The 25998-nt window shown below is 40.3% G+C and overlaps 1 pseudogene; it reads right to left on the bottom strand.

The window, feature by feature from the left end:
- Window positions 1-8765: 8765 nt before the first annotated feature.
- On the bottom strand, window positions 8766-9959 carry LOC127214769 (uncharacterized; annotated as a pseudogene).
- Window positions 9960-25998: the final 16039 nt, after the last annotated feature.

Below are 25998 nucleotides of genomic sequence, written 5' to 3' on the forward strand. Positions count from 1 at the left end.
TCAGCACAAAAATCTGTTGGTAGGGAAGGTCACCGACCCCAGTGTGGAGTTCAATGTTATTTGTTTGATAAATGGATGTGATGTGGCTGCCTTCTTAACATTGTATCTGCTCTTATAGATCACTACTGGTGTCACCTGCAATGGGTCATGGAAGGAGACTTGCATTTTGGAAGGTATTGTATACTTCAGAGATTCAGAACCATTAATATAGCCAATGAGGACATGTGACTGTCACTGTGGCAAGACCATCCCGTTCTTAGCCCTATGTAGTCCTTTATCTCACTATCACAGAAGAGCGAAGGGGGAGGAATGAGAGTCATTGAAGTGATGGGAGTGCAGCAGCTCCTTTGAATAGAAATATTCCCTCATTGAAGGGGCTCATGAGACTCAGTAAGTAAACAGCTCTATAGGTCTGAGGGTCATAATGACCCTTCCTCAAGATTATGGAAGTAATGACCAACAACTGGCTAGAGGTTCAACCAAGTTGCCGGGTGGAGATTCTTTGCCCCAAAGAGTTTCCTGTGAGTCTAGCAGAGGGCTCCAAGGCTACAGCATTCATGAGTCATCAGTCACACCAAGGTGGACTTTTTGCTGATACAGAAACATTGGAATCATCCCAGCTCCTGTAAATAGCCCCGACAAACACTTCCGATCCACAAATTGGACTTTGGAGTATTCATTATCCTGGCCCTGTATCTGAATAGATGTATATCCTGTCTGTTCAGGAAAAGTCCCACACAAAATTATTACTGTTGTTTTCACTTCATGTAATTTTATATATAGTCATCTCTAGTACAAAACTATGTTGAAAATTCTAGAAACTGGCTCTGTAATGTGACATTTGGACAGCAGACTCAGTGTTTTTCTCAGAATGTCCTCCAAACTCCTGTCCTGTGTCAAACTGCTCACCGATTCTCACAGGAATAAGAAGAAAACTAATGGCCTAAACATATTCAAAAAAGGGAAAGCCAGCCCACTAACTCTATGGGCAGAGAACTGCTAGAACCCTGCACCTATCTTGGAACTGAGCTAGGAAATATTCCTTAGGAAGACTTGGGAAGCTAACTTTTTCTCCTCTCTTCCTATTTATTCACACCTGAAGAAAGATTCCTAACACCCTGTCAGCTGCTTATGGGTTCAGCTCCCATAAGCTTAAAAGATGATCATTTCTCTATTTTCATGAATGGCTATTTAATTTTTGACATGGTTTCTATATAAGGCAGAGTGCTAAAATAGTAACCCTTTAAAATTCACAGATCCCAATGGAGAATAATTCCCAACTGCTGCCACTAAACATCTGCTCCGGTAGGTTTGCTAGCACTTACAGACTAAAATGGTGATTGCTCCTGCTCCCAAACATTGTTTTTTATTTTGTTTATTGTTGCCCTCAATTTAAATGAAAATAACACACACACACACACACACTTTCCTTCATTTTAGTTGAAAATAACATACCCCCACCCACCCTACACTACATACATATATATTACGCAAATACAAATATTTAAAGGATTTTTTTTTGTGTCGTCTCTTTAATTGCAAACTAATAAATGAATTCGTAAATATCCATTATAGGGCTTCTGCTCTTTCTTCTAAGTTGAACAACTGTTATTTTTCTATCATTAGCTATGCTTAACTAAGCCAACCACAACTTCTTACATCTTAATACTCCCCTATACACAGACACACAGACACAAATTGGAAGTACACCCAATTCAGCAAATTTTCTTCAAAAATATCAAAAGAAGAGTGATGTATTTATATGAGTATAAAATCTCAAAAATCTCATTGTATTAATAGAATCAAACAGTATAAGGATAAAACAGTATAATTGTTTTAGTACAATTAATATATATATACATATATATATGTATATATAAATATGATACAGATAAATCAGATACATGTTTATAGAATAGAAAACTAGAATGGATTTTCTAAGCTTTTCAAAGGATTTTGTTCTGGTTTTTGTTTGTTTTGTTTTTTGAGACATGGGCTTTCTGTGTATTGTTTTGGAGTTTGTCCTGGAACTCACCCTCTAGAGGCAGGCTGCCTCTGCCTCCCTAGTGGTGGGATTAAAAGCATGCACCACCAACTCCTTGCAGCTTCTCTAAGCTCTAAAGGTCAGAACATAACATTATTTAAGTGCTATAAATAATGAGATTTAAAGATATTATATATGATTTGATAAACTTCTAAGGTCTAAAAGCAATAATTACAAAAATCTGACTATATATATATATATATATATATATATATATATATATATATATATATATATATATGTCTATCAAGGTTTGTTTAAAAATACCTGTCTATTAAACTACCATAATTAGTTAAATGCATCAGAGAGTTATCTACATCCTCTCTTTAGCTATACTGGGTCTTCATCCACCATTCCTAATTGTCTGTCACTGGAGGGTCAGTACGGTTAGTCTCCACTCTGAATGACTTGTAAGGCAATGTCTTGGGGGGTCTGGGGATGGGAGGCATACTTTTTCAAACATTACTGGTACATCATACAAGCCTTCCAGTCTCTATTCACCCACAGGTTATCCTGTTGGATGGTCACGTCCAGGTTTCATAATAGAATTTTCCTTGGGTCCAATGCTCTATGTTTCTAAAGAATAGACAGCTGGGGGTGCCAGTTAACATAACCTGAAGGTGTCTACCTGGTGTGCATGAAGTTGACTTCTTAAGGATCTGTCATTAGCCATGTCTTATAATGTCTCCATAGAAAAAATTTCACTCAGATCTTTTGCTCTCAGCCACACCCTGGACAAGGTGATCATCTATGGGATGAGGAGATGAACATCTACAACATGGGTTCTTTCATGTTTAGACTGACTGATGTGTTATCCCTCCAATTATATTGTTGTCTTGGAGAGTTCCAATATAAAAGTGGAAAAACTTCAAAATTCCTTGTAGTAATAGTTCATCACTGCCCCCTCTCCCCATGTGCTCTGGAGATCTTGTCTCTTCCCCGTCTCAGAACACTCTTATAAACAGAAACTCGCTACAATAACAATTGATTGTGTGACAGAAAATGTAAAAGCCAGATGTGCCTAGAGAGACAGAGTCTGCGTTTGATAGAGCAATACTGTAAGCACAAACTGCTATATCCAGCGAAAGTACTGAAATTGAAAGAGAGTTACATTTTCCATGAGGATTCTTGAAAGCCTGTTTCGGTCTGAGGGAGATAATGAAAGCACAGCTAAGATGTCACATGGAATAAACAAGAGATAGCAGAACAGTCCTTCAAAATAGTCTCAGAAAACAAAATGATACACATATTTCAACCGGAACGCTGAATGTTAAGTCTTAACTCCACAATAAAACACACTGCCAAGTAGAATATACTAGAAAATACCATTCATCTTTCTACTGCCCCGAGAAACACTTTCTTATAACAAATAGAACCATCTGAAGATGAATGGTGGGGAAGGTATATACAAGCCATGGAATTATTATAGACATCCATAGTAATAGAAACCACGGAGAATACAAAACCTCATTGGCTGTGTTATGGTAAGTGTGTCAATGAAGAAAGCAAGGAAGAACTTTTAAAATGTTTTGTAAACCTAAATTAAACCTAAAAAAAAAAAAACCAAAATATATAAATGGGACATGAGCTGGAGAGATGGATCAGCCATTAAAGGCTAGGCTCACAACCAAAAACACAGTGGGACACAAGGAAGGCAGTATTAAAGGGAATTGTTTACACTGATAATTATCTACCTTTTAAGAAGTCCCAATAATATTCTTTTTTCTTTTTCCGGTTTTGGTTTTTTTCCAGACAGGATTTCTATTTGTAGCTTTGTTGTCTCTCCTGGAATGCACTCTGTAGACAGACTGGCCTCAAACTCACAGGGACCCAACTGCCTCTGCCTCCCGAGTAGTTGTTTTAAAGGCATGTGAAACCATAACCTGGCAAGTCCCAATAATTTGATGTGATTATTCTTAAGGCCTTGAAAAAAATATCTAGAAACGTAATACGGGAAAAGATCATGAAAAGTGTGGCTGAAACTAGTGGAACAGAAAATTAAAATATTATTAAAATGAAATTGACTCTTTGAAAAAGCAAATACTATTGATAAACTTTTAGACAAATCAATGGATGAAATACCTCAGTTAGTAAAAGAAGGCATGAAATTAGTAAACTTTACTACAGATATGCATGAAATTCAGAAAACAATATGGGCATAATTAAAACAAGAAAAGTCCTACTCCACTAAATTAGAACACATAAAATCACTGGATGCATTTCTAGAATCATCCTATATAAATATTTAAACCAGATAAAATAAGTGATTTAAACTTATTTAAAACTAGAAGCAAACTTGAAACAGTAACACAAAGTCTCCCAATGATAATGTGTTTACCACTCTAAGATAACAGTGGGAAATGAGGGAATGGGGCTGATAAATATTGTGAATTAAGTTCTCACATAATAGCCACGTTTATTCTGAGCATCATCCAATTTATACTCAGAGGATTAAGTAGTCACGTGCATAGACACAAGTGCAAGTGACATGTGACAGGCAAGTTATATGTGTCAAAACAGCCAAGTATATTTGGTGTGTGTGTGTGTGTGTGTGTGTGTGTGTGTGTGTGTGTGTGTGTGTGCTTGTATGTATACAATCACTCCTCTGTAAAAATAATGAAATGAAAATTTCAGGACAATATATATGGCCAGATAAAAATATATTCCCAGATCAGCCAGGTTCAAAAAGTCAAATGTTGTATGTTCTCATAATATGGAACCCTATCTTTGAAGGTTCTGTATGCTAAACAGGGCTACACTTGGAAGCTGTATAATTAGAAATGAAGCATTGTGGATGGACCTATTGAGGTAGAAGAGACTGAAAATACAGTATGGAAGGGGAAAGCTGAAAAATATCTAAACATGGAGGTGTTAGGATGTGGGGAAATGAGAGGTAAATGCTTCATCAAAATGAGGATTAGGTAAAGACACTATATTAACTCATCATTTTGCCACCTGAGTAAAATATGATTGGAGGAGACAATAGACCAAAGTTGACAAAAAAAATAACAGTGGGAGAATAAACTAAAATTTCAAGTGGATATGAGAGTAAAGGGTATGTGAGGGCAAGGCATAAGGTGTGGGTTAACCAAAACTAAAGATCCATGAAGAAGTATGTGGAAATCCACTAATTGAATTTAAAATATATACTAAAAAGAGTATATGCAGAGGAAAATGGAAAGTGTTGAAATGCTGCTTGGAGAATCCTTTGGACTTTGAATATAACTTCAAGAACCAGATACATTATTTGTAATAGCAAGAACCTGGAAACAACCTAGATAACCATCAACTGAAGAATGGATAAAGAAGATGTGGCACATTTACACAATGGAATACTACTCTATGAAAAAAAAAAATTACAATGGAATCCTGAAATTAGCATGCAAATAGGTGGATCTTGAAGAAACCATCCTGAGTGAGGTAACCCAGTCACAAAAAGAGGAATATGGTATGTACTCATTCATATATGGATTTTAGACTTAGAGCAAAGGATCATCAGCCTATAACTCACACCACCAGAGAAACTAGGATACAAGGAGAATTCTAAGGGATTCATATAAGGTCCCTCAGAGAAGGGGAAAGGGACAAGATCTCCTGAGCATATAGGAATTGGGGGAGGGGCAGTGAGTGGAGATGGAGCTAGGAGAAAGAGAAGGGGAGGAGAAGAAAGCACATGGGACTAGGAATATAGAGTCAGGGGAGGAATAGACAAGAGAAATAAAAAGAGAGATACCATAAAATAGTGAGCCCTTATAGTTTTGAAGAGAACTGACTTTAGAGAAATGTCTAGAGAATTACAAGACTGACCCCTACTATCAATTTGAGCAACAGTGGAAAGGCTAACATAAATGCCGTTCCCTGATAATGAGACTGATGACTAAGTTATCTACCATCATGGAGTCCTCATTTAGTAGGTGACAGAAACAGAAACAGACACCCATAGCTAAACACTGAGCCAGACTGGAATCCAGATACAGAGAGGGAGGACAAGACCAGGCTATAGAAACCCACTGTCAGAGACAGCTGACCTGAACAAAGAGGAACAAATGGACCCCCACACTGATACTTTGGAAACCAGCATTGGAATGACTCAGACCCCCTGAATATGGGTCCCAGAAGTCCTCGGCAATCTAAGGGACCTCTGACAGTAGAACCAGGATGTATCCCTGGTGCAAAAAAGGACTTTGGGAGCAAATTCCTCATGGAGGGATAATCCCTTAACCTAGAGGCAGGAGGGCAGGCCTAGTTCCTACTCCAAATGACTTGACATATTTTCTTGACGCTTGCTGGAAGATATCACCTTCCTTGTGGAGTGTGTGTGTGTGTTTTGGGGGGGATGGAATGGGAGGATGGTTGAGATTGCATGGGAGCAAAGGAGAGAGGGAGGGAGGGAAAGAGAGGGGGAGGAAGAGGGGCCTGAGTTCAATATGTAAAATAGTAAAAGAATAAAAATAAATACATAAATGAGCGAAAAAAAAAGAGAACCAGGTGTTGAATACTTGCCTATGAACTACTTACTGATCAAGAAGCAGAGACACCCACAACAACACAAGCTTTTGCCAAAGCTTCTTGTTGCACAAAATAACTAAATGCAAAGATCATATTTCTAAAGACCCCACACATTTTGGTGGCAGAACATTGATTAATCAATGCAAAACTGACCAGTAAACTCCCTGTTGGCAGGTTTTCATATTGTGGGCCCTTAGATGTGAAAGGCATCAGTGATTTTACCCGGTCATGGACTTTCAGTGATACTGTACTAATGAACTGAGAAGTAAGATGTTTCCACTTCTGCTATGGTGGCATGATGGTTATGAAAGCAACCAACCACATTTTGATTGGATTTGAGACCTGTTTCATATGAGGGATTTGATATCACATACTATTTAAGCCTTGTCAAATGCTCATTTCTAAGGAAGTCAAAGGCCCTAGTTACAGAACCTGTCACTGATGTCTTCATCAGTGGTCGTGTTATCAACCTAATTCTTGTTATTTATATTGTATTCATAGATTTGTCCTGCTTTCAACATCAGCCAGAGAAGACATTTTTTTTTTTTTTTTTTTTTTTTTTTTTTTTGCAGAAAGTAGTACTTAATGCATAGACATATAAACCTGTTAAAGTGAAAAGAAAAATTACTCTTAGTCTTAAGCTTCAGTTGGGTTACCTACAATAAGTTCCCATTACCCAAGGCTCAGGGAGTTTTGAGGTTTAAAAAAAAAAAAAAAACCTTCAAAAATCTGACTGTGGGATAATTCCTGGAAATACTCTTTTCTGAACATGACATGACTGGTGAATATACCAAATCCTGTCACTTGTGTGGTCTACATAAGAATGGCATAAGATTAAGTCAGTCAGAGTTTTCATATTTTTGAGGGGAGGGCTCCCAAGGACTCTCCTCTACTCAAGTAGCTGTTGGCAATTCATCGCTGCCAAAGTAGAAGAATCACTTTTGATTGGAGTCCTGACTGCTGAACATTTGGTCATATTCCAGCTGGTAGCTGCACAGCCGTGAACATATGAGTAGCACTAACAGACTCACTGGGCTAACAGTATTTTTTTAAGGCCGTGAACTCTAGAAGGAGGCAGACTAATAAATACCAGGTGACATTGGTGAGGGCTAGTCATGTGCATAAGATTTCTTAAAATTTTCAAAGTTTTATTGAAACTTTCAAAGACTGAATGAAAAGTTGTCAAGCAATGAAGAATTTCATTTTGGTGCATTAATGATAAAAGAAATATTCAATTTAACCCCTTGGCTTTGGGAACATTGCTGAGAAAATAGATCCTAGCCAATGTTTTTTAGAAAGCAGCTCAGAGTGTATAATTGAAATGTAATTATTTACTTATTTATGGCAGCATAATTTTTCTACCATTGTTCCATTTTGCTCTCTTTTCATGAACTATTGTTTTGTTCTCTCAAAACAGATTCTGCTGAGGAGCCCACTGAGCTAACTATAATGAGTAATTATAAATAAAGCCATTGGTTGTTATGATGATGTTTAAAAACTTATTTTAAGAAAATATTTTTGTGTTCCAAAGTAAAAATCAAAATTCCTGAACACCTTCAGACATGTTTGTGGGGCCTAAGTTTTTCACTGAGCATTAGCAATCCAAATTTGTCATTTCTTAAAGACTTGAGTGCACATAACCTTACTGAAATAACAGGGAAGAATAAATTCATTGGTGTCAATGCAAACATTCCTGACTTCAGACAAGTGACAACCCCAACAACCCGTGGGGTTCAGGAGGGAAAACACTAGAACCAAAACTGGATCCTAAGGCCAGACTTCCTCACTGGCTTAGATGGGTAGGACAGAAGTGGTAATTGCTTCAGGGACCCTTGCCAGACTTGAAAAAAAATCCTGGAACAGTCAACAGTCAGTTAGTGCACACACAGGTCACTGCATTGTGCTCTCACAGACTCACCAGGCAGGGGGTTTCCCTTCCCTAGCCTGTTCCCTCAGCATCCAGGTGACTAAGACACATGGACTAAGGACTTAATCAAGATATTTGTAGGGTATTAAACATTTCACAGATATTAAATATACAACTCGAACACAAAATCTAAAATGAGCAAGTTCTTTCATCCAATGCTGATATTCAGATACAAACTTTAAGTATTAATTTATTTTTAAAGGACTCGTACAGTTGTGTAAATTCATAAGAGGGTTGTACGTCTGGCAGGAAAAAAATTATACTTCCCAATCACTTTGAGTCCATCTACATACATTTGTGGAGTATTATAGAAGGACCAAACTCCTCATATTCTCTTTTGGTAATACATATCTGCCTGAAAGTGGGCAGTGAAGCCAGGATGGAGCCACCAATCCAAACTGAAATCTTTCCATCTTTGGAGGGAATGCTCTTTACCTTAAATGTTATAGGTGCTAGGGCCATGAGTTCCTTTTGCATCCTGTCATTAATGCCTGGGAACATGGTGGTGCCACCAGACAACACAATGTTGCCATACAGGCTCTTGTGGATGTCAACATCACACTTCAGGATGGAACTAATTGTGGTTTTGTGGATGCCACAACACTTGATACCCAGAAAATTGGGCTGGAAAAGTGCCTCTGGGCACTGGAACTGCTCCTTGCTCAGAGTGATGATTTGGCCATCAGGTAGCTTGTAACTCTTCTCTAAGCAGGAGTGTTCAGCAGTTGCCATTTCTTTTTCAAAATCCAATGCAACATAGCATAGCTTCTCCTTGATGTCACGGACTATCTCCCTGGAGGCAGTAGTATTGAAGGTATAGCCCCGCTCTAACAAAATTTTGATTAGGTAGTCGGTTAGGTCCCTGCCAGCCAGGTCCATACGCAAGATGGCATAGGGAAGGACTTGGCCTTCGTAGATGGGCACAGTATGTGTGACCCCATCACCAGACTCAACGGTCATGCCTGTTGTTCGGCCAGAGGCATATAGAGATAGTGTCGACTGAATGGCCACATACATGGCCGGGGCTTTGAATGTTTCAAACATTATTTGCATCGTATTCTCTCTGTTAATTATTGGGTTAAGTGGGGGCTCGGTTAGGAGCAGTGGGTGTTCCTCGGGAGCCACACGCAGTTCATTATAGAAGGTGTGGTGCCAGATCTTCTCCATGTCATCCCAGTTGGTGACGATGCCATGCTCAACAGGGTACTTCAGGGTCAGGATACCCCTCTTGCGTTGGGCCTCGTTGCCTATGTAAAAATCCTCATCATCGATGCCCAACATGATTCTCTGGTAGCGGGGCCGCCCTATGATGGAGGGGAATACGGCCCTGGGGGGCACTCTCACCAGCAATGCCAGCTTTGCACGTTCCAGAGCCATTATCAATAACAAGGGCTGCTGCAGTTTCTTCTTCCATTGCCATTGCATTAGGGAACATAGGGCAGCCTAGAGATAGATGTTCAGCATAGAGCAGAGGGAAAGAGTAGGCAGGAGTTATAAAAAAAAAAAAAAATGAGGTGTAAACTGTTGATGAAATATTTACTTCTTATAAAAATACTAATTGGTATTTCAATATGTCAATAGTGCAACACTGTATACACATACCCACATACGAAAAGGGAACAGCTATTATTTTCCATGAGGGTGTCTTAGTGTTTAATGATTCCTAACTATTTTTATTTATTGGACAGAAATTTATTTCAGTCTTTCATCATAAAATTTTCTACTGTGCTGGTGGGCAATCATTTAAATCATTCTGATAGGAGCATACTTTATTTTACTCAATATTGATGTGTGCCTGTAAGGTTTGGATATCACTTTTCAAGTAGGAAATAGTAGTTGTCGGCTAGAGGTTTTCTGTAGGAAATGCCATGTCCCAAACAGAAAGTCATAAGTTAAGGTCACTCTGAAGCACAAAGTGGGAAGAGCATGAAAGGCGGTGTAGTTAAGAGATGAAGAGAAATACCAAAAGGAGTAGCTATAGCTATCACTCTATTAAAACTATCATGGTTAGGATATCACTAGTTACTTAGAAATAGCAGAGGATAACACAGGAAGAGAATGGCTCAGCATGCAGTGTTGGAACGGACTCAGGTTATACAAGTTAATTTCTATGTGTTTGGACCTCCGTGTTTACACAACAGTTCATGTTCACAACTGCTTTGCAAGGGGATCTTTCTCTGTGTGGTTGGTGCCTGAATTTGGCACAATGAGTAAGTTAGGGGAATGGTTTACAGGAAGGGAAGGTGTTTTCCATCTGAAGTAAGGGGTTTTTCTGAAAGACTGAACTTGTTAAATGGTCACAGCCAAGTATCCAATAGGGAATGTGAATAAAGGAATTAGAAGATGTACAAATCTGAAGTTGTGCAAAACTGCACTACCTTATTCCTTGAATAAGCAGGTCAGATGGGAATGACCCATGTGAACATTTTTGTGTTGTTTGTGTCACTTTGTCATTTTTCTGTTGCACATTTTCCTGTGTTGAAGCACTCATCTGGGTGCCCTGTGATGCCTTGTGGAGCCCAGAGCATATCACAACACAATACCATTAACTAGAGGTGTAGCTCACTGGCACAAAACATGCCTACTCTGTTGAGATTCTAGAAAAATCCCTAAACAAAATACCACCAACAATAAGAAAATTTCATATAACAAAACAAAAGGGTAAGCATTACAAAGAAATGAGAGCTTATGGTTGTATGGGTCTGTGACTTTGCATGCAGAGCTCACTGGAACTGCTCTAGAGGATAGAATGGGGTCTCTAATATGTTAACTGTGCAAGATAAGGACAAAAAGAAGACATGTTATTCATGTTATACTGTAGCATTTGTAGCTACAGATCTGTATCCATGACTGATCAAGGGCACTGAAATAACTGATGCATACAGTAAAACATGCACAGATGTATACAAATAAGCTGAATAGCCTCATGTATACAAATGGCATGCCAAAATATTCTGAGGCTCATTTATGAATCAGTTCATATACAATAAGATGAAGTTAAAAAGTGACTTTCTCCTATGTACTTAGATTTATCTCCAACACTACCTAAGGTTAATGTAGATTACATTTGGATACCTGAGAGTTGTGGGAGGGAGGAGTGATTGGTACAGTGTATCCCAATTTCCATACTTCTGTTTGCAAAACTCCCTACAGCAGGAAACATCTACTATTTGATTGCAATAAAAATGCAGTTAGACTTCTGTCAAGATTCTGAAAGATAAACTCATAATTCACCAAGTTCTTTTCCTACCATCTGCCTAAACAATCGACTACCCACCTTTTGCAAAATATCCATTGCACATGTTTCTTGACTTCATCCATTTCATCTTCCAGTTAAGTATTACTTTAATATCTGCTTTTATATAAACTCATCAGAAATAATTTAAGAAGCATATAGTATCCTATTGAACTAGTACTTTGGTGATGTATACTATTATACTTTCTATTTCTGCAGATATGATTGATTTCCTCAGGCTCAAAAATGTGCCTTTATAGGCCCTAATACTTCTTGAACAACTGTGCTTTGAACATATCGAGAGTTCTTTGAAGATAAGCATCTATTCTTTCCTCATTCAAATGGGGTTGGTTCCAAATGGTTAATGATCACAAGCAATATCTTTTTAAAGGTAAAAATGGAATTATGGTATAGATACGAATACTTTGTTTTGGAATGGATTTTCATTTATTGATACAATTTAAGGTCAATTTTGTGATGTGTATATTTCTCCTTTTGTTTAGGTATTGTTTTTATATTGCTCATTTAGAAATGTAATGTATAATGTAGTACATACAGATTATAGATAATTACCTATGATAGTCAAAGCTTAGAGTTAAGTTAGTTAGGTTTTCAAGATACACAGAGATGTATTTGAGATAGATAGGAATTCTTCAAACCTTTCAAAGACCTACAGAATATGGCATTTAAAATGGTTTAGGGTTTTTCTCGACAATGAGACATAATTGTTCCTGGCAACACCACCTTCGTCAAAAGGAAGATGGACATTGAAGAAACTCATTATGGAGTTTGCTTTCAATATGGCAAGACTAGCCCTTTAGACAAGATACTGCACTTGTCTGGACTGTTTGACTTTATGCTGTATAAAATGGACATGCAGGACCCACAGAAAGGTGCCTGGTGATTCAAGATGGACATTGCTACAGAGTTCCTGCTTCATGGAAGAGTCTGCCAGACAGTCTGCAGGACACAGAGAAAAGTGACTGACAAACAAACTGCCAATACAGTCAGACAGTTTAAAGTTTCCTGCTTTGCTGAAGAGTCTGCCAGACACACTATGGCCTATGGGCTGAAGATGGAAGATTACAAAAGAACTTCGGGTGAACAGGCAGTGAGTTGTCTCTGTCATTTCTAGAGTTTATATATTATCCTTCTGTGGTCTTTGAAGGAGTTGAAGACAGATAGTTATGGTTATAGTTTTCATTAGTTAGGATTAAAGATAAGTTACTTAGACTTTAGATACACAAAGATAGAATAGATGATGAAATATTTTCTTCAAATCTTGCTAAATGTTAATGGACTAAATATTGTTAACTGTGATTCTTATTTGATAACTGTTGTGTTATATATTTTGCTATGTTAAGGTTAAAACCCTTCTTTTTATTTAGACAGAAAAGAGGAGATGATGGGAGATGTTATTCTGTATAGGTTTCTCATACTGGTTAATAATAAAGCCCTGTTGGCCAATAGGAAAGGAAGATGGAAGGGACTAGGAGACAAGGAGGAAAAAGGAAGTAAGGAGGAGCCAAGATGGAGAGTCTGGAGAGAGCAATATGTGGCAGCCGGCTCCCGGTAAGAAGAGCACATGGAAATACATAGATTAACACAAATAGGTTAATAATCAAGACAGAGCTAGCCAATTAGAAACTAGCACCTGGCCAATAGCATTGTATCAAATGCAGAGTCTCTGTGCATTATTTGGGGCTGGCGGCATGGCGGCAGGACAAGACCAGGCGGCGGGCAGAAAAATCGTACTCCTTACAAGACAGGACTAGGGGTCAAGGAGGATTCTGGGAGAAGTAGGATAGAGGAGGGTCTCGATGTGATCCCAGGAGGAGAAGACAGGAGTCTGGCATTCTCAAAAAATGAGACCATATATAAATACATATATTAGTCATTATGGATTAATATTTAAAGACAGAGCTAGGCAATAAATCCTGGAGCCATTTGCCAACAGCTTTACAACCAAAAGTGTCTCTGTGTGTTATTTTGGACCTGACACAGGTGTGGAACCCGGCAGGCAGGAAAGTGTTCATAATATTAAACTGATACAGCTTCATCAATAACTAGCTCAACTTTACCTATTACTCAAAGCTAGTAACTTGTGTCTTCTCTAATCACTAGTCTATTTGGTGTATGTTTTGGTGAACATTTCTTTAGCTGATTGAAACACTGTTCTACTTTCCAAAACTTACATAATGTATACTTTGCAAAAGGTATGACTTACACTTTCCTACACGCATCCCAATATTTATGTATGTAGCTTTGTTCATATTCAATAAAAGAGAACTTTCCATACCAGTTGCTTGGATGACAGTATGGTCATTCACTTTCTGTAAAAAAAAAAAGAAAAAAAAAAAAAGAAAAAAAAGCACTAGTAACACAATTTTTTAGATAAAAATCTTCCTAGATTATAGAAAAACATATTATATTCTTGTTTAAAAAATTACAGGAAGAAATATAGAAATTCACACTGCAACATAAAATATGATAAAAACATGCAACATTGTTCAAATGGAAAACATGCAAAATGTTACTACTAAATCAAGAAGGAGGAAGAACATTCAATTGAATTACATTAAAGAAATGAGTTTAATAATTCACAAAACTAATTTTTCAAATGTGTTTCAATTTTAACAGTAAGACAGGATAAATAGAGATGATGAATGCCACAAACAGGCAATGTGAATAATGGACAATTAGAAACATGGGCATGAAAACAGTCATCGATGTAACTTAGACCAATCAGGGAAGGCATACACACTGGACACATCACTACCTAACCACATAACCCTCAATCTCAGAAAAAAACACTGACCAGCAATTTCCATGCTAAATCCAATTCTGACTCAAGGGCAGCTTTCCTTGAATTTCTGCCATGGATGCGCTGGGTTTCTCTTTCAGAGCTACTGTTTCAATTTGCAGTCTGACCTATCCCTGAGCATTTGACCTTCACCTGGCTCCATAACTCAAAGTACTCAGTATAGCTTCCTTCACTTTGTGTGTCCAGGGAGATTACACACTTTTGGAATTGACAGTTTCTTGTATGGCTGCGAAGCATCAGGTCTTAGAACAAACATCCTTGAAGGAATGTAGATCAGTGGATCTGAAGATATAACTGGGCAGAACCTCTTACAGGAATGCAAAGAGATCCTTCTTTCTCCCCTATATAAATCTACACTCCAAATTCACCTAGGCTCTGGATCTCCACTAAAAATTCAACTAAGATCTATCACAGAAGGATGACAGGACTATATTCTAAGAGAGTTATGATTACAAAGACAAGAAATGTTTTCATTGCAACTTCTATGTTTTGAGTCATGAACTATATGAGGTAGTATAGATTGGCCATTACTTTCCATGTGGTAATGTCACCAAATCCAACAGTACAGACAAAGTGATTAAAGTGATCTTACTACGTTACAAAACAAGCCTTTGTCACCATCCAAAGGTGGATCGTTGTGGTGCTCAGTGTTAAGGAGGCACTCATCCTCTATTTCAGGATTCAATGTCCAGTCCGCTGTCAAGAAAAAAACCCACACTTTTAGGAAACAAAATAATCTAACAGATCCAACAATATTATTATGTGAGTTGTCACTACAAGGCAGCTTTGCAATTAACAGATTCAATCACCCATAAGAAGTCACTGTCCAAAAACAACTTGCAAACTAAGAAACACAAACACCTTCCTAATACAGATAAGCTCCGTTGCCAGAAGGTGAATAGTTAAGACCATGAGGCTTTCCCTAGAAATTCCTGACTCCATGAATGTTTGACTTCTACATTTGAAGGAATTGCAAGGGCACATTTATTATGTGGCTTCCCTATTGTCTCTCAAAGGACACCAAGTCTTGAAGATTTCACCATCACTTCATCAGAACTTTGACCAGGATGACATTTATTTTTCTGTCAGTGTCAATTTTCTGACATTTGAAGCTTCCTTTTCAAAATCCTGGCCTCAGGGCACAGGGGAGATGAGGAAGCTCTTCTGGGCTATATGACTTACCTCACCTCCATAACAGAGGTATTGTGATTGTTTTCAGTGGTGCTATCCCATCAGGTGATTCAATTTGGACTTCACAATGAACACAGGTCCTTTTAGGCTGGTTTTTTTTTTTTTTTGCCCTGAATTTTCCTTATTCCCAACTTTTTATACATTCAGACCCAGACACATGTATCCTATGACAAGTTTGGTGTTGCAAATTATGCAAATTTACCATACATTATATAGTGTTGACAAGATACTCATTAGTGGACTAAGTACCTTCATCTGGTTTTCGACCAAAACTTATTGCCACTGGTCTTTCTTTGTTGGATTGTGGAATCTCAGGCATACCAAACACAAAAGCATTTTCATGATTCCGTGAAGTCTATGAAAGGGACATTTAGAAGAGGTTTCAGTTAGGATGCTTTCTATTCTTGAAAACAGCTTGATTTGTCATTTGTAGAAAATAAGACTTGATAAAATTGGGAGTCTAAAGGGACACAAAGATTATCCTGGGGAATTCACATCTTTCAAGAGAGGTGAATCTCTATTATCTTCTAGCTCCCACTTATGATTAAGGAAACACCAGAAGGAAAGAATACAAAAACAGAGTTCAACTAGACATACCAAGATAATCATCACTATTAATTCTCCTAAGGATGTGGTAACATTATCTACTAATGAGCTTTGGCATATTAACAAACAATTGCCTATTCAACTCTTGTTGAAACAATAACATTGACAAAAAATGTATGAGAGAGGAGACCCAAATTACTAGATGCATAAAATGAGGTTAACACACCAGGCCACAGGACTCCAGATGACACTGAGGAGTTAACAGCACTGGACCTCGACAGAGAGCCTACCTATGAGATCAAGAGCCCATCAACAACCAGGTCAATGTGTGATAGATGGCCAGGAATCTAATATATAGGGCAAACAATCTTTGAAATGCTGGATTCACTGGGAACATGAAATTTGACTGTTGGGATCCCTGTCATGAGCTACATAGAGGCTACAACTCACACCGAAGCCATTTTACAGGAGAAAATTAGTCACAAACAACAAAGCGTAATCAAAACGATAGGAGGAGATTCTAGGACAGCTACAAAGGACACACACACACACACACACACACACTAACAGATCAGGAATATATGAGAAAGGAGACACAAATCCCAGGTGCATAAAACAAGGTTAACAGTCAAAACGACAGGAAACAAATCAAAACGATAGGAAGAGATTCTAGGACAGCTACCATTCATTCGGAACAGGTTTAGCCAGGCTGGTTTCCTTTTCTGAAAACACAGCTCAAATTGTTGTTGTCAGAATGTATGACCTGACTAATTATGGAAGGGAGTCTAAAGGGAGACCTAGGTTATGCAGGGCAAATCTCGCCATTCCTGCCTTCGGCATCTCTACATTTTCTAGCACCCACTTAAGGGGATGCAGACAACACAAGGGACACATACTCAAACAGATTTCCACCTGACTGACCCAGGTATTTATCTCTCTTGCTCCTCCTTACGTGGTTGTTGGGTTTCTACTAATGGGCTTTGAGCATATTAACCAAACAAATTCTTGCCCAGACTTGTCCTGGAATCAAAGTCCTAAAGAGATTGTACAAGGATGTGTTATCATATAGGCGTTTCTGAATGCCAGTCATACTGGAAGTTGGGCATCGTGTCAGCCTTCCTCCAAGATTGTCACCTAGGGTGTCAGGAGAATGAGACAGAAGCTGATTCTTGACACTGGCTGAAGGCAGACTGATATAAACTAAGCAAGTTGAATGAATTGCCTTCAGACACAACAAAATTATCGCGAATGCAATGAGAAACAAAACACAACAAAACAGCCCAAAAGGCATACAAAGAAAAAAAAATGGACATGTAAGGGAAGTGACTTTTCTATTTGTATTTGAAACATGTCCAGCATGAAACCCAGCAGATTGAGAATAAATGCATGCCATAACTCGGCAGCAAATTCATGTTTGTCTTTGACCTCGAGAATGGCAACAATCACAGACCAACATGCTCCTGGAGATTCTGCATTGGTAAAGTCAGACAGGCAAAATACTTAAGGCTGCCCTTTTGTCCAGTAGTGCTCCCCTGTTCTTGGACATTGAGGGAGTGCACACACACACACACACTGGAGACATCCCAGCTCTCCTGTTAGCACTCAATCTCACAAAGAACTATGAACAGCAATTTCCATGCTCAATCCCACTCTGTCTCAAGAGCCGTGTCCCTTGAATTTCTCCAATGGATGTGCTGGGATCCTCTCTAGGCTCTGGTGATTGCTCCTGCTGGGCTATCTATCCCTGATCCTTGAAACTTCTCCGGGAATGTCACTCCAAGTTCAGCGCCCCTGCACACAGGAGGCTACCGGGTACTCCATGGCAGTTTGCTTCCATCACTCAAAGTACACAACTTAGCTTCCCGAATTTTGAGTCTGCCTTAATCACAAAGTTTTGGAACTGACAGTGTCTTGTACCTCAGTGGAGCCTTATATTTAGAACAAACATTCCTGAAGGACAGAAGATCAATGGATCAGAAGATGTAACTGGTGAGAAGCCCGTCCAAGAAGGAAGGAGATCCTTCCTTCTTCTGATTAGGAATCTCCACCCCAAATACACACACACACACACACACACACACACACACAGACACACACACAGGCCATGATGACAAGAACTGAAACTCAGCCCACCACAGCAGCGTGGCTACTCACAAAATAATAAACTGGCCCAGGAAAGGACTCTCCGCACAGATCAGGAATATATGAGAAAGGAGACCCAAATCCCAGGTGCATAAAACGAGGTTAACACACCAGGCCACAGGACACCAGATGACACTCAGGAGATAAAGACACTGCCACTCAACTGAGAGTTGTGCTATAAGATCAAGAGCTCTCTGGCCACCGGGTCGATATGTAGTAGATAGATGGCCTGGTCTCTAACATACAAGGTAGACCTTCCCTTTGAAATGCTGGATTCACTGGGAACGTGAAATTTGACTGTTGGGATCCCCGTCATGAGCTACATAGTGGCTACAGCTCACACCGAAGCCATTTTTACAAGAGAAAATTAGTCACAAACAACAAAGCATAATCAAATCGATAGGAAGAGATTCTAGGACAGCTACCAAGGACCAAGACGAGAAATGTTTTCTTTGCGAAATCCAGCTTCTGAGCTGGGAATGGATGAGGTAGCTTAGAAATGGGCATTACATTTCAGGTGGTGATGTCATCGAAGACAACAGGAGTAGGTGATTAAGGTCAGCTTTCTACCTTACAAATCTGTTCATTTGCTCTCTCATCACAACAGGAACGTGATTCGTCGGGGTGCTTGGTGGTGAGCAGCCATCCGACCTCCATCATGCGTGTCAATGGCACGTCCCCTGTGGAAGAAGGATGTACGACGAATTTAGAAAAAGAAACACTCTAATGGAACCTAACAATAATTTCACATTCCTTGTCTCTAGAATTCATCTTCGCAATTGACGGTTTCCACCCTCATAAGAAATCGCTGCCCATTGCAATCCTCAGAACAACTAGCAAACATGGAAATACCTATCTATACAGGCTGTGTTGCAAGAAGGTGGATGGTCAAGACCATGGAGGCTTTCCCTAGAAATTCCTCACTCCGTGAAAGTTCCCATTCACCCTTTAGAGAACCTTCAAAGGCACAGTTGTTACCTGCCTGCCCTATCGTCTCTCAAAGGACATCTAGTCTTCAACACATCACTAATCACTTCATCAAAACTTTGCTCAGGATGCCATATAGTTTTCTGTCCCTGTGAATTGTCTGACATTTGAAGTCTTGCTGTTTTTCTCCTTGTCAACATCCTGGCCTCGAGGCACATGGAGGACTAGCAAGTACTTCTGAACTCTATGAATAACCACACCTCCTTAACTGGTATTGTGATTGTTTCTGAGGTACTATCCAAGGAGATGATTCAATTTGGAGCTCCCAATGAACACGGGTCCCTTTATCCTGGTTGTTTTGTTATGTGTTTTCTAAGTCCCACATTTTTGCTCCTTCAGCCCCATACACATGTATTCTGTAAGCAGACATTTTGTTTGTTTTTGTTTTTGCTACAAAATATCCTATTTTACCATCCAGAAAACTTTAAAGACAAGAGACTTTGAATAGACTACGGACCTTCCTCTGGTTTTCCATCTTCGGCCGATGCCACTGGCCTTTCCATATTAGAAGGTGTCAGCACATCCAGCCCGCCATCCTCGGCCTGCCTCATATCTGACAGGGGAATCTGTGGACGGGTCATTCGGAACAGGTTTAGTCAGGCTGCTTTCCTTTTCTGAAAACACGGCTCAAATTGTTGTTGTCAGAATGTATGACCTGACTAATTATGGAAGGGAGTCTAAAGGGAGACCTAGGTTATGCAGGGCAAATCTCGCCATTCCTGCCTTCAGCATCTCTACATTTTCTAGCACCCACTTATGGGGATGCAGACAACACAAGGGACACATACACAAACAGACTGACCCAGGTATTTATCTCTCTTGCTCCTCCTCACGAGGTTGTTGGGTTTCTACTAATGGGCTTTGAGCATATTAACCAAACAAATTCTTGCTCAGACTTGTCCTGGAATCAAAGTCCTAAAGAGATTGTACAAGGATGTGTTATCATATAGGCGTTTCTGAATGCCAGTCATACTGGAAGTTGGGCATCTTGTCAGCCTTCCTCCAAGATTGTCACCTAGGGTGTCAGGAGAATGAGACAGAAGCTGATTCTTGACACTGGCTGAAGGCAGACTGATATAAACTAAGCAAGTTGAATGAATTGCCTTCAGACACAACAAAATTATCGCGAATGCAATGAGAAACAAAACACAACAAAACAACCCAAAAGGCAGACAAAGAAAAAAAAAATGGATGTAAGGGAAGTGACTTTTCTATTTGTATTTGAAACATGTCCAGCATGAAACCCAGCAGATTGAGAATAAATGCATGCCATAACTCGGCAGCAAATTCATGTTCGTCTTTGACCTCAAGAATGGCAACAATCACAGACCAACATGCTTCTGGAGTTTCTGCATTGGTAAAGACAGACAGGCAAAATACTTAAGGCTGCCCCTTTGTCCAGTAGTGCTCCCCTGTTCTTGGACATTGAGGGAGTGCACACACACACACACACTGGAGACATCCTTAGCTCTCCTGTTAGCACTCAATCTCACAAAGAACTATGAACAGCAATTTCCATGCTCAATCCCACTCTGTCTCAAGAGCCGTGTCCCTTGAATTTCTCCAATGGATGTGCTGGGATCCTCTCTAGGCTCTGGTGTTTGCTCCTGCTGGGCTATCTATCCCTGATCCTTGAAACTTCTCTGGGAATGTCACTCCAAGTTCAGCGCCCCTGCACACAGGAGGCTACCGGGTACTCCATGGCAGTTTGCTTCCATCACTCAAAGTACACAACTTAGCTTCCCGAATTTTGAGTCTGCCTTAATCACACAGTTTTGGAACTGACAGTGTCTTGTACCTCAGTGGAGCCTTATATTTAGAACAAACATTCCTGAGGGACAGAAGATCAGTGGATCAGAAGATGTAACTGGTGAGAAGCTCGTCCAAGAAGGAAGGAGATCCTTCCTTCTTCTGATTAGGAATCTCCACCCCAAATACACACACACACACACACACACACACACACACACACACACACACACACACACACACAGGCCATGATGACAAGAACTGAAACTCAGCCCACCACAGCAGCGTGGCTACTCACAAAATAATAAACTGGCCCAGGAAAGGACTCTCCGCACAGATCAGGAATATATGAGAAAGGAGACCCAAATCCCAGGTGCATAAAACGAGGTTAACACACCAGGCCACAGGACACCAGATGACACTCAGGAGATAAAGACACTGCCACTCAACTGAGAGTTGTGCTATAAGATCAAGAGCTCTCTGGCCACCGGGTCGATATGTAGTAGATAGATGGCCTGGTCTCTAACATACAAGGTAGACCTTCCCTTTGAAATGCTGGATTCACTGGGAACGTGAAATTTGACTGTTGGGATCCCCGTCATGAGCTACATAGTGGCTACAGCTCACACCGAAGCCATTTTGACAAGAGAAAATTAGTCACAAACAACAAAGCATAATCAAATCGATAGGAAGAGATTCTAGGACAGCTACCAAGGACCAAGACGAGAAATGTTTTCTTTGCGAAATCCAGCTTCTGAGCCGGGAATGGATGAGGTAGCTTAGAAATGGGCATTACATTTCAGGTGGTGATGTCATCGAAGACAACAGGAGTAGGTGATTAAGGTCAGCTTTCTACCTTACAAATCTGTTCATTTGCTCTCTCATCACAACAGGAACGTGATTCGTCGGGGTGCTTGGTGGTGAGCAGCCATCCGACCTCCATCATGCGTGTCAATGGCACGTCCCCTGTGGAAGAAGGATGTACGACGAATTTAGAAAAAGAAACACTCTAATGGAACCTAACAATAATTTCACATTCCTTGTCTCTAGAATTCATCTTCGCAATTGACGGTTTCCACCCTCATAAGAAATCGCTGCCCATTGCAATCCTCAGAACAACTAGCAAACATGGAAATACCTATCTATACAGGCTGTGTTGCAAGAAGGTGGATGGTCAAGACCATGGAGGCTTTCCCTAGAAATTCCTCACTCCGTGAAAGTTCCCATTCACCCTTTAGAGAACCTTCAAAGGCACAGTTGTTACCTGCCTGCCCTATCGTCTCTCAAAGGACATCTAGTCTTCAACACATCACTAATCACTTCATCAAAACTTTGCTCAGGATGCCATATAGTTTTCTGTCCCTGTGAATTGTCTGACATTTGAAGTCTTGCTGTTTTTCTCCTTGTCAACATCCTGGCCTCGGGGCACATGGAGGACTATCAAGCACTTCTGAACTCTATGAATAACCACACCTCCTTAACTGGTATTGTGATTGTTTCTGAGGTACTATCCAAGGAGATGATTCAATTTGGAGCTCCCCATGAACACGGGTCCCTTTATCCTGGTTGTTTTGTTTTGTGTTTTCTAAGTCCCACATTTTTGCTCCTTCAGCCCCATACACATGTATTCTGTAAGCAGACATTTTGATGGTTTTTGTTTTTGCTACAAGATATCCTATTTTACCATCCAGAAAACTTTGCAGACAAGAGACTTTGAATAGACTACGAACCTTCCTCTGGTTTTCCATCTTTGGCTTCGGCCGATGCCACTGGCCTTTCCTTATTAGCTGGTGTCAGCACATCCAGCCCGCCATCCTCGGCCTGCCTCATATCTGGCAGGGGAATCTGTGGACGGGTCATTCGGAACAGGTTTAGTCAGGCTGCTTTCCTTTTCTGAAAACACGGCTCAAATTGTTGTTGTCAGAATGTATGACCTGACTAATTATGGAAGGGAGTCTAAAGGGAGACCTAGGTTATGCAGGGCAAATCTCGCCATTCCTGCCTTAGGCATCTCTACATTTTCTAGCACCCACTTATGGGGATGCAGACAACACAAGGGACACATACACAAACAGATTTCCACCTGACTGACCCAGGTATTTATCTCTCTTGCTCCTCCTCACGAGGTTGTTGGGTTTCTACTAATGGGCTTTGAGCATATTAACCAAACAAATTCTTGCTCAGACTTGTCCTGGAATCAAAGTCCTAAAGAGATTGTACAAGGATGTGTTATCATATAGGCGTTTCTGAATGCCAGTCATACTGGAAGTTGGGCATCTTGTCAGCCTTCCTCGCAGATTGTCACCTAGGGTGTCAGGAGAATGAGACAGAAGCTGATTCTTGACACTGGCTGAAGGCAGACTGATATAAACTAAGCAAGTGGAATGAATTGCCTTCAGACACAACAAAATTATCGCGAATGCAATGAGAAACAAAACACAACAAAACAACCCAAAAGGCAGACAAAGAAAAAAAAAAATGGATGTAAGGGAAGTGACTTTTCTATTTGTATTTGAAACATGTCCAGCATGAAACCCAGCAGATTGAGAATAAATGCATGCCATAACTCGGCAGCAAATTCATGTTCGTCTTTGACCTCAAGAATGGCAACAATCACAGACCAACATGCTTCTGGAGTTTCTGCATTGGTAAAGACAGACAGGCAAAATACTTAAGGCTGCCCCTTTGTCCAGTAGTGCTCCCCTGTTCTTGGACATTGAGGGAGTGCACACACACACACACACACTGGAGACATCCTTAGCTCTCCTGTTAGCACTCAATCTCACAAAGAACTATGAACAGCAATTTCCATGCTCAATCCCACTCTGTCTCAAGAGCCGTGTCCCTTGAATTTCTCCAATGGATGTGCTGGGATCCTCTCTAGGCTCTGGTGTTTGCTCCTGCTGGGCTATCTATCCCTGATCCTTGAAACTTCTCTGGGAATGTCACTCCAAGTTCAGCGCCCCTGCACACAGGAGGCTACCGGGTACTCCATGGCAGTTTGCTTCCATCACTCAAAGTACACAACTTAGCTTCCCGAATTTTGAGTCTGCCTTAATCACACAGTTTTGGAACTGACAGTGTCTTGTACCTCAGTGGAGCCTTATATTTAGAACAAACATTCCTGAGGGACAGAAGATCAGTGGATCAGAAGATGTAACTGGTGAGAAGCTCGTCCAAGAAGGAAGGAGATCCTTCCTTCTTCTGATTAGGAATCTCCACCCCAAATACACACACACACACACACACACACACACACACACACACACACACACACAGGCCATGATGACAAGAACTGAAACTCAGCCCACCACAGCAGCGTGGCTACTCACAAAATAATAAACTGGCCCAGGAAAGGACTCTCCGCACAGATCAGGAATATATGAGAAAGGAGACCCAAATCCCAGGTGCATAAAACGAGGTTAACACACCAGGCCACAGGACACCAGATGACACTCAGGAGATAAAGACACTGCCACTCAACTGAGAGTTGTGCTATAAGATCAAGAGCTCTCTGGCCACCGGGTCGATATGTAGTAGATAGATGGCCTGGTCTCTAACATACAAGGTAGACCTTCCCTTTGAAATGCTGGATTCACTGGGAACGTGAAATTTGACTGTTGGGATCCCCGTCATGAGCTACATAGTGGCTACAGCTCACACCGAAGCCATTTTTACAAGAGAAAATTAGTCACAAACAACAAAGCATAATCAAATCGATAGGAAGAGATTCTAGGACAGCTACCAAGGACCAAGACGAGAAATGTTTTCTTTGCGAAATCCAGCTTCTGAGCCGGGAATGGATGAGGTAGCTTAGAAATGGGCATTACATTTCAGGTGGTGATGTCATCGAAGACAACAGGAGTAGGTGATTAAGGTCAGCTTTCTACCTTACAAATCTGTTCATTTGCTCTCTCATCACAACAGGAACGTGATTCGTCGGGGTGCTTGGTGGTGAGCAGCCATCCGACCTCCATCATGCGTGTCAATGGCACGTCCCCTGTGGAAGAAGGATGTACGACGAATTTAGAAAAAGAAACACTCTAATGGAACCTAACAATAATTTCACATTCCTTGTCTCTAGAATTCATCTTCGCAATTGACGGTTTCCACCCTCATAAGAAATCGCTGCCCATTGCAATCCTCAGAACAACTAGCAAACATGGAAATACCTATCTATACAGGCTGTGTTGCAAGAAGGTGGATGGTCAAGACCATGGAGGCTTTCCCTAGAAATTCCTCACTCCGTGAAAGTTCCCATTCACCCTTTAGAGAACCTTCAAAGGCACAGTTGTTACCTGCCTGCCCTATCGTCTCTCAAAGGACATCTAGTCTTCAACACATCACTAATCACTTCATCAAAACTTTGCTCAGGATGCCATATAGTTTTCTGTCCCTGTGAATTGTCTGACATTTGAAGTCTTGCTGTTTTTCTCCTTGTCAACATCCTGGCCTCGGGGCACATGGAGGACTATCAAGCACTTCTGAACTCTATGAATAACCACACCTCCTTAACTGGTATTGTGATTGTTTCTGAGGTACTATCCAAGGAGATGATTCAATTTGGAGCTCCCCATGAACACGGGTCCCTTTATCCTGGTTGTTTTGTTTTGTGTTTTCTAAGTCCCACATTTTTGCTCCTTCAGCCCCATACACATGTATTCTGTAAGCAGACATTTTGATGGTTTTTGTTTTTGCTACAAGATATCCTATTTTACCATCCAGAAAACTTTGCAGACAAGAGACTTTGAATAGACTACGAACCTTCCTCTGGTTTTCCATCTTTGGCTTCGGCCGATGCCACTGGCCTTTCCTTATTAGCTGGTGTCAGCACATCCAGCCCG

The sequence above is a fragment of the Phodopus roborovskii genome, unplaced genomic scaffold, assembly GCF_943737965.1.
Source record: "Phodopus roborovskii unplaced genomic scaffold, PHOROB, whole genome shotgun sequence".
NCBI classification, from domain to species: Eukaryota; Metazoa; Chordata; class Mammalia; order Rodentia; family Cricetidae; genus Phodopus; species Phodopus roborovskii.